The sequence below is a fragment of the Cupressus sempervirens genome, chromosome 9 (assembly GCF_028749045.1).
Source record: "Cupressus sempervirens isolate cs-2001-9-10 chromosome 9, ASM2874904v1, whole genome shotgun sequence".
In the NCBI taxonomy this organism is placed as follows: Eukaryota; Viridiplantae; Streptophyta; class Pinopsida; order Cupressales; family Cupressaceae; genus Cupressus; species Cupressus sempervirens.
In genome coordinates, this window is record NC_143126.1 from 203,438,962 (window position 1) to 203,451,140 (window position 12,179).

Genomic DNA, 12,179 nt, shown 5'->3' on the forward strand with positions numbered 1-12,179 from the left:
CACAAAAACATCATCGAATAACATGGAATTGCCTAAGAAAATAATATCATTGTAGCCAATGTTATTATGCATTATACACATAAATATAACTATAACATAAGTACATAGGGACAACTCTGAAGGAGTTGACTAAAGCAGTTCTTCATCCACAACCACCCCCTGAAAAGGCATTCCAGACCTCAATGTGCAATATAATAACAGACAAAGCCGTATGAGCATCTACGTTCATAGTCCTATGTTGTATCTCCAAGATGGTACATGTTGCTGTTATTTTGCAATGGTGTTTGTGACTCTATAGTTGCCAAACCTGGCCAGTTTAGATTCAAATTTGCCCTGATCCATTTTATTGAACTTGCTAAATTTGTCCAGTTAATCCAGAGGGCTTTCCAATTCCTATAGAAAATTTACCAACTATTTTGAATGTTGCAACCTATGAACTTTTCAGCTCCCTGATGAATCAAATTATTTAAACACCTATAACTATGCAAGATGGTGAAAATCGTCTGTAGTGAAATCTCAGTCAAAATAAAGTTTAAACAGACAACTGAAGTCAATCTTCCCATGTCAAGGGCTTTCCAATTCCTAAAGAAAATTTACCAGCTTTTTTCTATGTTTCAAATTTACGAACTCTCCAGCTTCCCTGTTGCTTTCTGATTGGACAGATTTTAAAATACCTTATACTTTGCAAAATATTCCTAGGAAATAGCTAATTCCCATGGTCAGCACATTTGAACAGGAATAAGGACCAACTCACAAAGCCACTCAGCTTCCTACACTTTGAACTCTGCAGGATTCGGGCGGGTACACCAAGGATTAGGTCAAATTTCTCCATAACAACACCCCTCTCTAACCCTTAACGAAGCTGATAACAACCCTTTAAGACTTCTGCACTTATGTGAGATAACAAACAATATAAGAGCTAATTATACTGTAGTCATCTATCCATAAGCATAGTGTGGGTTGACATTTCAGATCTACATATATAACATGAGACAAATATGATTTAATTGATTTTAGACTGTGAGAATAATCAATAACAGTTCAACAATTTACATCATAACCAGTGCCCTATCCACTGGGATATTCTAAACTTGATCATATACCACTTCTTTCAGATCTATTCATTTACTTTGCAAATGAAAATCAATAAATTACTATGAATCTAATTCTTAGGAAAATCCTCTCCTAATATTCTTAAAAACTCTATCAGATTATACTGTGCATTTACTTGATCCATTAGATCAAAAGCAAAGTAAAATAGGACATACAACTTGAAATAAATTGCAACTGTGATTCATGCTCTTTGCTCATAAACACACAAAATGTCACAAAATATCAAGAGGGAGACAAAATTCACAATAATGGAAATCCTTGCAATGCTTTTTGTATTACCATCTTTGAAAGTAGTACATCAATATATATGATCAAAATTCAAAACAGTACTAATTAAAACTTAGGGCAATATTCTTGCTTTCATTAACCTATCACTTCAGTACAAACATGATATCAATTCTTAATACAGTATATTGACCAACCAAAATGGAATAACATTCATCAAGATGAAAATTTGGACCCTTCATCCCAGTCTTGGTAATCCTTTGATAGAGAAGGATTGCAACAAGCTTCAGACATGGGAGAATGACAATCACTTTTCAATTGGGTACAAAATATTTGTTACAAAGAAGACAAAGTGTCAACATCAAAACTTTGCAAATAGAAAAAGGAGAATGGTGGCAGCCCAGATTCTTCAGGATCAGTCTTTTGTTTGTAGAGTAGGTGTAGCCATTGCAGGTGAAACACAAAAGTATGATACTCTATTCAAATGAACTGTCCTCCCTCTATTGGCTCCACATGACTCATACCAGAACTGTTTTCTATCTATCCCCAGATGGCAAAGCCTCTATTCCCCCTACAGCTTCCAAAACAGTAATGTCTGTCTCAATCAGCCAGGTGACATCTCTGATTGCATCCAAATCACTCAAACCCTTGTTCCACCTAGCATGAGTAATGGCCCTTGAATCAGCAACAAACTTATTCATATCAACCTCGGTTTTATTATTATACAATGCATCTAGAACTTCATAGAAGGTAGATATATCAGCTCCTTCAAAAAATGAAATAACCTTTTCATTGCTCAAAATCTGGTCAAAAGAGGTAGCCCATTCCTGCCAATTCTTTTAATTCCCTTCAGCATCCACAATGGGAGGAATGAACCCTTTACTACCATCAACAAAAAGCTTCAAGTTGCTTTGTACAATCTATAGCTTACCAGTGAAACAAGCAGATAACTCTTTTGCTTTGACCAGCATTTTCTTGGTGACAACAATTTGGTTAGGCAATTTGGTATTATTGTTCATCATCATAATCAACTTCTCAAAGAATTGGGTATAGGGTCCCCATTGATTGAACAAAGGGGTCAACAAAAATAAAGCATTTGAGCTTTGATGTTCTGCTCCTTGCATGGAAATGAAAGTATTATGAATATGTTGAGAAATACCTTTTAAAACATTCAACCTATGCAAAAATATACCCCTCAGGGCATCCAAGCTGACATCTTTATTCATGTCTGATGCATCAAAGTCTAATCATCTTGCTCAGTTTGCACTTCTTTATTCTCCACCTATGTCAAAACTTTTGACTGATTCTTCAAAGTTTTTATTTCGTTTTCCAGCTCCTCAACCTTTCTCTCCAAAACATCTCTTCTTTGATTCTTCTTCATATAGTTTCCTGGCTGCAATATAATCCTTGAACGTTTGAGCCAATTGGTCTTCTATTTGGTCAACCTTGGATTCATTCATAAATGAAACAACCTTCATCAGATTGGATACTTCCTTTCTTGCTGTAGATTGCAATGTCCAAAGGATCACACTTCCTTAAGCAGTTAACTGTACATCAATCAACTTTGCTTTATTTGATTTTGGGGCAACTGCCAAAGATTGGGTATCTAGGTGTTGGCCAGACCCCTATGCAAGCCTCCAGGGCCAAATGCTTCATGAGACAGTGATTTTTCATGTTTCCTTATTTGATCAAGAATAAAAGAAGATCCAAGGTCCCAACCAGGAAGTAGCAACATACTGCTCCTTTTGAAAAAATCTTTGGCCTCCTCTACAATCAATGTTTCAATGCTAGGATCATAGACCTACAACTTCTCAACTAACTCCACCACTTTCTTCTCAGACTCTTTTGGTTTTAATGCTAAAGTCAATTCATACTGTTTTAATTTTAAAAGAATTTTTTTTAACTCTTCAGTTTTGATGAAATCGTCATCCTTAAAAAAATTAGTTAGATTGGATGACTCTTTTGTTGATGTGTGTTTTATGACTCGCCAAACAGTAGAACAAAATACCGAAATATCTTATCCTCTCTTGAATAAAGTCTTGTGTATGCTAAGATTGCTAGAAGATCATACAATGACTTCAAGGTTCCTTTAATGTCAGGTCTTGATTGTGGATAAGATCGGTGGTTGATGTGATTTGTTGATGATCAAAAGGGGCCTTACATGTTTATTTAGATTCATTTCAAGCCATACTGGATGTGGGAGCTATCCTAAGGTTGTGCAATGAAGTGCTTTTTTTGGAGTTTTCACAAAATATGCAGAAATTCAATAGGATAGGGTTTAGGTACTCTATTCTAATCCTAAGGGTAGTGATAACAACAAATAGTATTCTAGTGGACAAATTCCTCAATTTACCGAATTCCGCTTCGCCAAGTTATACTACAACTATGCGTGAATCGGTGCAATCTTCAAGGGTTATGCCAGAGATTTTCATATCACTGCATACACCATCATAAAGAACAATGTATACGAATGATAGAAGTTGAGCATATGCATGAAAGGGGTTCAGGCTAACTTTACACAACGAGTTAGAATCACTAAAACGTCAAAAGTATGAACCAAAGGAACTCATCAATACAACATCATATTCTTCATTGTAATCACCACACATTGACTATGTTAAACTTAATCTAATTGAAGAAATTTAGGAGAACAAGCAAGCACTAAGACATGTCAAGTATTCACCAAACTCCAATGAAAACTTTATTATCTCAGCAACTCATAGCAACAATCTCATAAAAATCTCCCTTTACGAATGAGAAATGAGGCCTTTATATAGGTCCTCAATTACAACAGGTGGCCCGGATGATCACAATAATTGATGGCCAACATTGTGCCACATCAGCCCTAATTAGGGTTAGGGCAAAGGAAAGGAATCTACATTAATGCAACAAGGAATCCACTACTGTAGTGGGTAATAAATGCCCACTATGCATGCTCATTTAGGAAGGAGTATGGTGCAATAAATATCCACCATGCATGTCCATTACTTGATAAATGCTCAGTCTTTCTTGAATAAATTATTCTTGATTCCATTCTCTGAATGCATAGAAGTTTGACTTGGAGACCTCAGTTCTTCATCAAAGATAATTAGATGCCATGAAATGATGATGGAGGCCATGTAAGCTCGAGTCTTTTCCAACTGCGTCAATTTAACTAAGATCCAACTTTGACTAACTTTTATGAAAATCTCTCTTTGAACATTCTCGCCTTCTATGTACTTGCTTGGAAATTTATCTCCCTAAAATGGATTGGAATCACTTGCTGATGATTATGTTACTCTAGAATTTCTTCATATTGAACTTCCTTCACCATGTTCTTGGATTTTTGGATTTGAACTTTGATCTTTGAATGTTGAATATCTGAGACTAGATCACTTAGTACTTTGATCTTGGTACTAGAATTTTGGATTTGAGCGTCTTTCTTGAATTTCTAGAACTAGAGCTTTCTCCTCCTTTTTCTTCAAATGCTTTCAATTCATTGTTATGCCTTTTCTTATATTTTGAAGAATTCCCCCTTTTTTAATCATCATCAATCATTTTTCCAGTCTTGGGTACACACTTGAAGAGGATGAAATTCAAGATCTGGAGGAGAAATTTCCAGCACTTAATCCTTTTTCATATTTTGATGAAGGAGAAATTTTTCAACACTCAGCCATTTATTCTTCCATGAAGGAGAAATTTCCAGCACTAGCATTTTTTCTTCCATGAAGGAGGAATTTCTAACACTTCGCCATTTTTGCTTCTATGAAGGACAAATCTCCAACACTTGGCCATTTTCACTTCCATGAAGGAGAAATTTCCAACACTAGCATTTTTTCTTCCATGAAGGAGGAATTTCTAACACTTCACCATTTTTGCTTCTATGAAGGACAAATCTCTAACACTTAGCCATTTTTGCTTCTATGAAGGAGAAATTTCCAACACTTAGCCATTTTTGCTTCCATGATTTCTAATTCTCTTGCTCGTGGAAATTTTGAGTGGTCATGGATTTTGTCCATGATGGAAGAATTCCACAACAACCATTTTTCTCCAAGGCGGGATTTTTTGAGAGATAGTGGATTTTGTCCACGATGGAAGAATTCTGCAACAACCATTTTTCTCCATGGTAGGATATTTTGAGAGATCGTGGATTTCGTCCATGATGGAAAAATTCCGCAACAACCATTTTTCTCCATGGCAGGATATTTTGAGAGATCGTGGATTTTGTCCATGATGGAAGAATTCCGCAACAACCATTTTTCTCCAAGGTAGGATTATTTGAGAGATCTTGGATTTTTTCCATGATGGAATAATTCCGCAACAACTATTTTTCTCCATGGCAAGATATTTTGAGAGATCGTGGATTTTGTCCATGATGGAAGAATTCCGCAGCAACCATTTTTCTCCAAGGTAGGATTTTTTGAGAGATCTTGGATTTTTTCCACGAAGGAAGAATTCCACAACAACCATTTTTCTCCAAGGTAGGATTTTTGAGTGATCTTGGATTTTGTCCACGATGGAAGAATTCCGCAACAACCATTTTTCCTGTTATTTTCATGCCTTTCTACTTTTGGATATTTCATGGGTGATTCCAAACTTAACCATTTTTTTCTTGATTGACTATCGTGCTTGCTCATTCTTTTGGATATAGACACATGTACCCTTTTGGCTCTTTATCAACCATAGCTCACTTGTTGCAAAAATAGACCTGCCAAAAATAGACATTCTAAAAATAGTAACATGTGTTAGGAGCACTTGTTGATGCCCTCTTGTTTTCATATTGAACGGGCATTCCTTTGTGTAATGTCCCTCAATTAGGCAGATATCACAGAACTGATTCTTCGGACAGGATCCCTTAGTGTGACTTTATGTCTTGGATTCTGTGCACCATAGCTCGTTTTCTTTGGTCTGGCTATTCCCTTTCTGCGTATTCTTAAACTTTCATCATCCTAATCATATCCTTCTGGAGGGCTCAAACCTTCTTATTGCCCTTTTCATCACCACTGCTATCTTCAGAAGAGGATTCATCCGAGTCGGATGATCTTCTTTTCTTCTTCTTTTTTGTTTTCTGTTCACTCTGTAAGTTCATAACTCGATTGTATGCTTCAATGTACGACAATGGCGATACAATCTTCATTTTCCTTTTTAATTTCGAGCATAGTCCTTCTATGAACCATCTCTTTTTCAGCCCGTCTGCTAGCTTACTTCCCATTTTATTTACTAATTCTTTTAGCTTTCTAGCATATACACGAACTGTTTCATTTTTTCCTTGTTTCATGGTGTATATTTCTGTTATTATTTCATTGTCATCTCGTAGCAATTAAAACTCTGTAATAAATTCCTTCTTTATGTTTTCCCATGTGGTTAGCTTTGTTGGATAGGTGTCAAAAAACCAATCAATTGTTACACCTCGTAAGGTGGCTAGAAATAGCCTTGCCCATTCGTCCTGGTCATTTTCTCCATTTGCTGTCGAAATCGTCTCGCAAGTGTTGCAGTGTCTGATCAGATCAGCTGTGCCATCCCCGTCGAACTTTGGTAACTTTTCTTTTGGACCAGCCATCAGTGCCCTTTATTTCTTTTGTTGTGCGCTGCTATCTGTACCCAAGTTGTTTTGTACTTCCATACCACTTTGAACACCCGCATTATGAACACCTACATTCTCAAGTGGCATGAAGGCTTCCTCAAGGACTTGGTTGTTTCAACCAAACTGTATTTGCTCGTCAGGTGTATCAAGGACAAAGAGTTCACCCCACGCTCGAGTTCCTTCAACACTCTAAGCCGCGCTAGTTCTTTCCCTTCCATCCGGATTCCCCTTGAGCGTATATCAATTTGTCAAGTCTTCCTTTGTTCCTTCGATCACCCTTCACCTTTCTCGAGCTTCTTCTATCAACCTTTCCCTTGATCAACTTGGCGACTGCACTCCGTTCAACAATGCTCCCGTGGTATCGTGGTCACCTCCCATGCCACCGCTGTCGTACCCTTCGGCGAGTTGTTGGAGTTTGTGCCTCCGATTGCTTTGCTGTGTGCAGTTTAATACTTCCCGTGCCACCCTTATGCCGTTATCCTCTAGATTCTTATTTCTATCTTTATTCAATGTGTTCGGCATTCATACCACCCAGTCCTTATAGGCAACGGCACCAAATGTTTACCGTACAGGATAAACGGTTTATTAATGCATTCAGACAGTAGACAAGAACATGTAACACAGAAGTATTCCTTTTATTATTCGCATGCATGCAAAAGATACTACAATATTCGATATGATTGATTACAATGATGATTCCAAAATCCATTCTGGATGACGTACATATACCTTTCCGAAGGGGTGCCTCAAGCGTACACGCGCCTGTTCGGATACTATTCTGCCCGTCGGCTACAATTTAGATTTTACCGACAACACTTTAAAGCACCTTTGGACTCTAACTCTTTAATGTTAGTTACCCTAGTTTGCTGGTATGCCCTCCAAACCAGGTCAAGGTTTGAACTAGTACCTTGTCCGAGTGTAGTTCTCTATAGATTCAACCAAGGTTTGATTCTATATGAAAATATTATTGAAAGCTTCCTAATGGTGAATAAGGTAATTGACATCCTAATGCATCAAGAAGTTATGATGTAGTGCAAGGTAGGAGTATCCCCAAAGGAGATAACCTAGCCCCCAATAATTATCCACACAGTGGAAGTATAACAATAACATAGAGATTTAGATTCAAAACAATACCAATTCTCATAATAGAAACATTAGATTTACACCCAGCATCCCTGAGTATAAGGCCTTTAGGGTTATGGCCAAATACAAAACAATTACAATAATAATTCTACAAGATCTCGCAAGATCCAATACCAGCTAGCCCAAATCCACAATCTGATAGGGAAACCCAAGAAGAATCTAAACTTGTGCTCACAAGCCACCAAGCAACCTTCTTGTTTTCCAAGCCCTTACTTCACTACTAGCTCTATTAAACTTTGCTCCTCTCAGCTACTCCATGCTCAACTTCATGCTGACTAAATGACTCTAAACATCACAATAAGCCCAAATCCACAATCCGATAGGGAACCCCAAGAAGAATCTAAACTTGTGCTCACAAGCCACCAAGCAACCTTCTTGTTTCCCAAGCCCATACTTCGCTACTAGCTCTATTAAACTTTGCTCCTCTCAACTACTCCATGCTCAACTTCATGCTGACTAAATGACTCTAAACATCACAAGACCCCATATTTATACTAAACCAAGCCACAAGTCGGCCTAGCAAGTTACATTAAATAAACACTCAAATTAAATATGCACTCAAGCCATAAGTCAGCCTAACAAACTAAATTAAATAACACTTAGGACAAGCCCCAAGTTTACAATGCATAAATAACTCATGAGACAACATAAAAGAAGGCACCCTTAGACATAGGTTCACGTGTCATCCAACGATTCAAATCCTAGAGCGCATGAGCTAACTCCCACGGATTGAAGCGCACGAAAACAATCTCTAAAATTTGTCCAAGAAATCATGAACACTAGCAGCCACCAAGGCGGCTCTAACTCCAACATGATTACTCCAAACTTTATGCGCACTTAGGACAAGGTTCCCCAATGTAAGAGTATACTCCGCTGCTCATCAGAAAGGTAGAGTGGGAGCTGTCATCCTTATGGGTCTCAAATGGGCTAAACACATCTCAAAATGGGGATGCTCCCTCTGTTTTAGACTATTTGGATAACCTTTAAAGTTGGCAATCAAGAAATAATTGTATGCAATATTTATTCCCTTAATGATCATAGAAATAGAACTGAACATTGGAAGCAATGTTGTCAGTAAAGTTATAAAATAGCCGACGGGTAGATTAGCATGTAGTCGGTAATTGTTATGTAGCCGATGGGCCCCTTCGAGAAGGTTTTTCGGAATGGTATATGTACACCATCCAAAATTGTTGTAATCATGATTGGAAGCACTACGTAATCTCTTCAACATACATGCGAATAATAAAAGGAGTACTGCTGTTACATGTTCTTGTCTATTGTCTGTATGCATTAATCTATTTACCCCATACAATAAACATTTGGCGTCATTGCGCATGGACCTGGAAAGAAGGCAAAGGAATGAAGACTAATGCCGAATCAGGTTAACAAGGATAGAAATAAGATAAAGGAAAAAGATGGAATACGCACCGCACAAGAAATTTTAATTTTGGCACAACAGGCCGACTACAGACGAAGGTTTCAACAGATTGTCGATGGACACAAAAGCATCGAGGAATTGTTGGAAGAGACTCGACAACGGTTGAATTTGGTGGAAGAAACAAGGGAGGAATTTTTGAACCTATATACGCCGAGGGAAGGGAATCAACTCGCACAGCTCGGAGTGCTAAGGGAGCACGAGCATGGAGTGAACTCTTCGTCTGCGATACACTTCCGAAAGGACCAACTTCGCTTGAAGAAAACTCTTTTTCACCAAGTATATCGGCTATTGGAAATACGACGACTGTCCGAAACAGCGCGGGTAACAGCATGGGTGTGCAGAACAGCGCGGGTGTACAGAACTGTGTGTGTGCAAAACAACACGAGTGTACAAAACAACGTGGGTGTGCAGAATAACGCAGATGTTCAAAGCAGCGCGGATACACAAGTACCTCCAACTCGAATAGTAATGGTTGGACCGAAAGAAAAATTGCCAAAGTTTGATGGTGATGGAATGGCCGATCCAATCAGACACTGTAAGACATGCAAAACAATTTGGATGGTGAATGGTGTAACCGACACAGATGAATGGATCCGACAATTTCCAGCAACCCTAAGGGGTGTAGCAATTGATTGGTTTATCGACACCGATCCCCAAAAATTAACTACATGAGCAAGAGTTAAAAAGGAGTTCATCACCGAGTTTCAATTGATGTGGGACAACAATGAGACAGTAGCAGAGATCTACATCACAAAGCAAGGGAAAAATAAAACCGTTCGTGTATATGCCAAAAAGCTAAAAGAATTAATAAACAAAATGGAAAGTAAGTCGACAGATGGGCTAAAGAAGAGATGGTTCATTAAAGGACTACGCCTGGAGTTGAGGAAGAAAATGAAAATTGTTCCACCATCACCATACACCGAAGCATACAATCAGGCGATGCACTTAGAGAGTGAACAAAAAACGAAAAAGAAGAAAAGTAGCTCATCTGAGTCAGATGACGCATCTTTGGAAGAAGATAACAATCGTGACAAAAAGGGCAGCAAGAAGGTTCGAGCTCTTCAGAAGAAGATGATCAGAATGATGAAGGAATTTAAGAATATGCACAAAAAGAAAGAAGGGGAAACGAGCTATAGTGCACAGAATGCAAAACAGAAGGTCACACGAAAGGATCCTGTCCGAAGAACCAGTTCTGTGAGATCTGTCAAATTATGGGACATTCCACAAAAGAATGCCGCTTCAATATAAAAACAAGAGGACATCAACAAGTGCTCCTAACACAGGAGGCTTCCGCGTCAAGGGGGAGCGAAAACACCAACAATGATGGTGCCACTTCGGGTGGGTACAGAAATAATAGAAGAGGGCAAAACAACAATACAAACAATAATAATGGGGGCTGCAGCCGAATTCAGTACAATGTGAACGACCGCCCAATTGTTCAATGCCAAGCATGCAATTTGTAAGGACACTTTGCAAGAAACTGTACATCAACGAATACACCAAAGTTGTTATGTCGATGGTGCGGTCCTGGAGATCATGAGGATGCCAAGTGCCCAAAATCAGGAATGAATCTAATTAGCATTGGTGCAGACGAAGAATCTTAGCAATCACCCGTAAACAAGCAAAAGTGTACCCCGACCTAACGGAAGAAAAGAAGAGATTGGAAGCAGTGCAAGCAGGAATTGAGAAAGCAATGCAGGTAGAGAAATCACAATTGAAGGACACTACTAGTACCTCAACGAGGAACTACACAGAACAAAACATCATACGGCAGATATTACAAACTGAAATACCAATCAAGTTAAATAATCTGATCCTCACAATACCTCAACTTCAATCGGCACTCACAAACATCGCTACAACTACTAAATTATCAGGAGAACACGGAAGGGACAAGGAAAATGGAGCAAGTACAGCGGACCCAATGCTGCTAGCGCTCACATTCGGACGACATCCAACGATCTAGAGTTGGGTATATTAGGAACAGTCCTTTCAGACACAATTGTGGACGAAGGTTCAGGGGTAAACATCCTACTAGAAGATACCTAAAAGAAGTTGGGACAGCCGACATTGTGGCCACCTATGTTCCAATTACTAATGGCAGAGCAACACAGCATTAAACCTCTTGGGATCTTGATGGCACAACCAGTGACTATTGGAACACAGTCGTTCCTACTCGAATTCATTGCCATCCCGTTGAAGAGGAAAGGATATGACGCCATTTTGGGTCAGGGATGGCTTGTGCAAGCAAGGGTTTTGCATGATTGGAAGAAGAATACACTATCAATGGAAAGCAGGGGACGATGATTCATTATTGATTTACACACACAAATGGTGGGCGAAGAAGTCGTATCATCTAATTCCAAAGAAGAGGATGAAGGAAAGCAGCAATTGGAACCCAATGAAGGAGTCCTACGGTTGGAAGGTGGATCGACGGATGATGATCTAGATTCGGTGAACGGCCTTTTCCACTGGCAGATGGAGGATTACGAGCTCTTTTCGAGCTGTAATATGTTAAGGGTCGATGAAGGTGAGAAATAAGAGGGAAATGAATGTCCGAAGGAATATAGAGAAGCGGAAGTAGGAAAGGCAGTTATGACAAAAGCTTAAGGGAAGAACATGTAGTACGAACCAAAAAAAAAAAAAAAATTCCACCATATGGTACACAATAAACAGACCACGCAGAAAGAAAATGTT

General features: G+C 38.7%; 1 protein-coding gene across 4 annotated transcripts in view; it reads right to left on the reverse strand.

Annotated features, from left to right (window-relative positions):
* The window catches only part of LOC149538201 (CBS domain-containing protein CBSCBSPB3-like), a 95,645-nt gene that overhangs the window by 19,050 nt on the left and 64,416 nt on the right, over nucleotides 1-12,179 (reverse strand). The window lies entirely within an intron of this gene.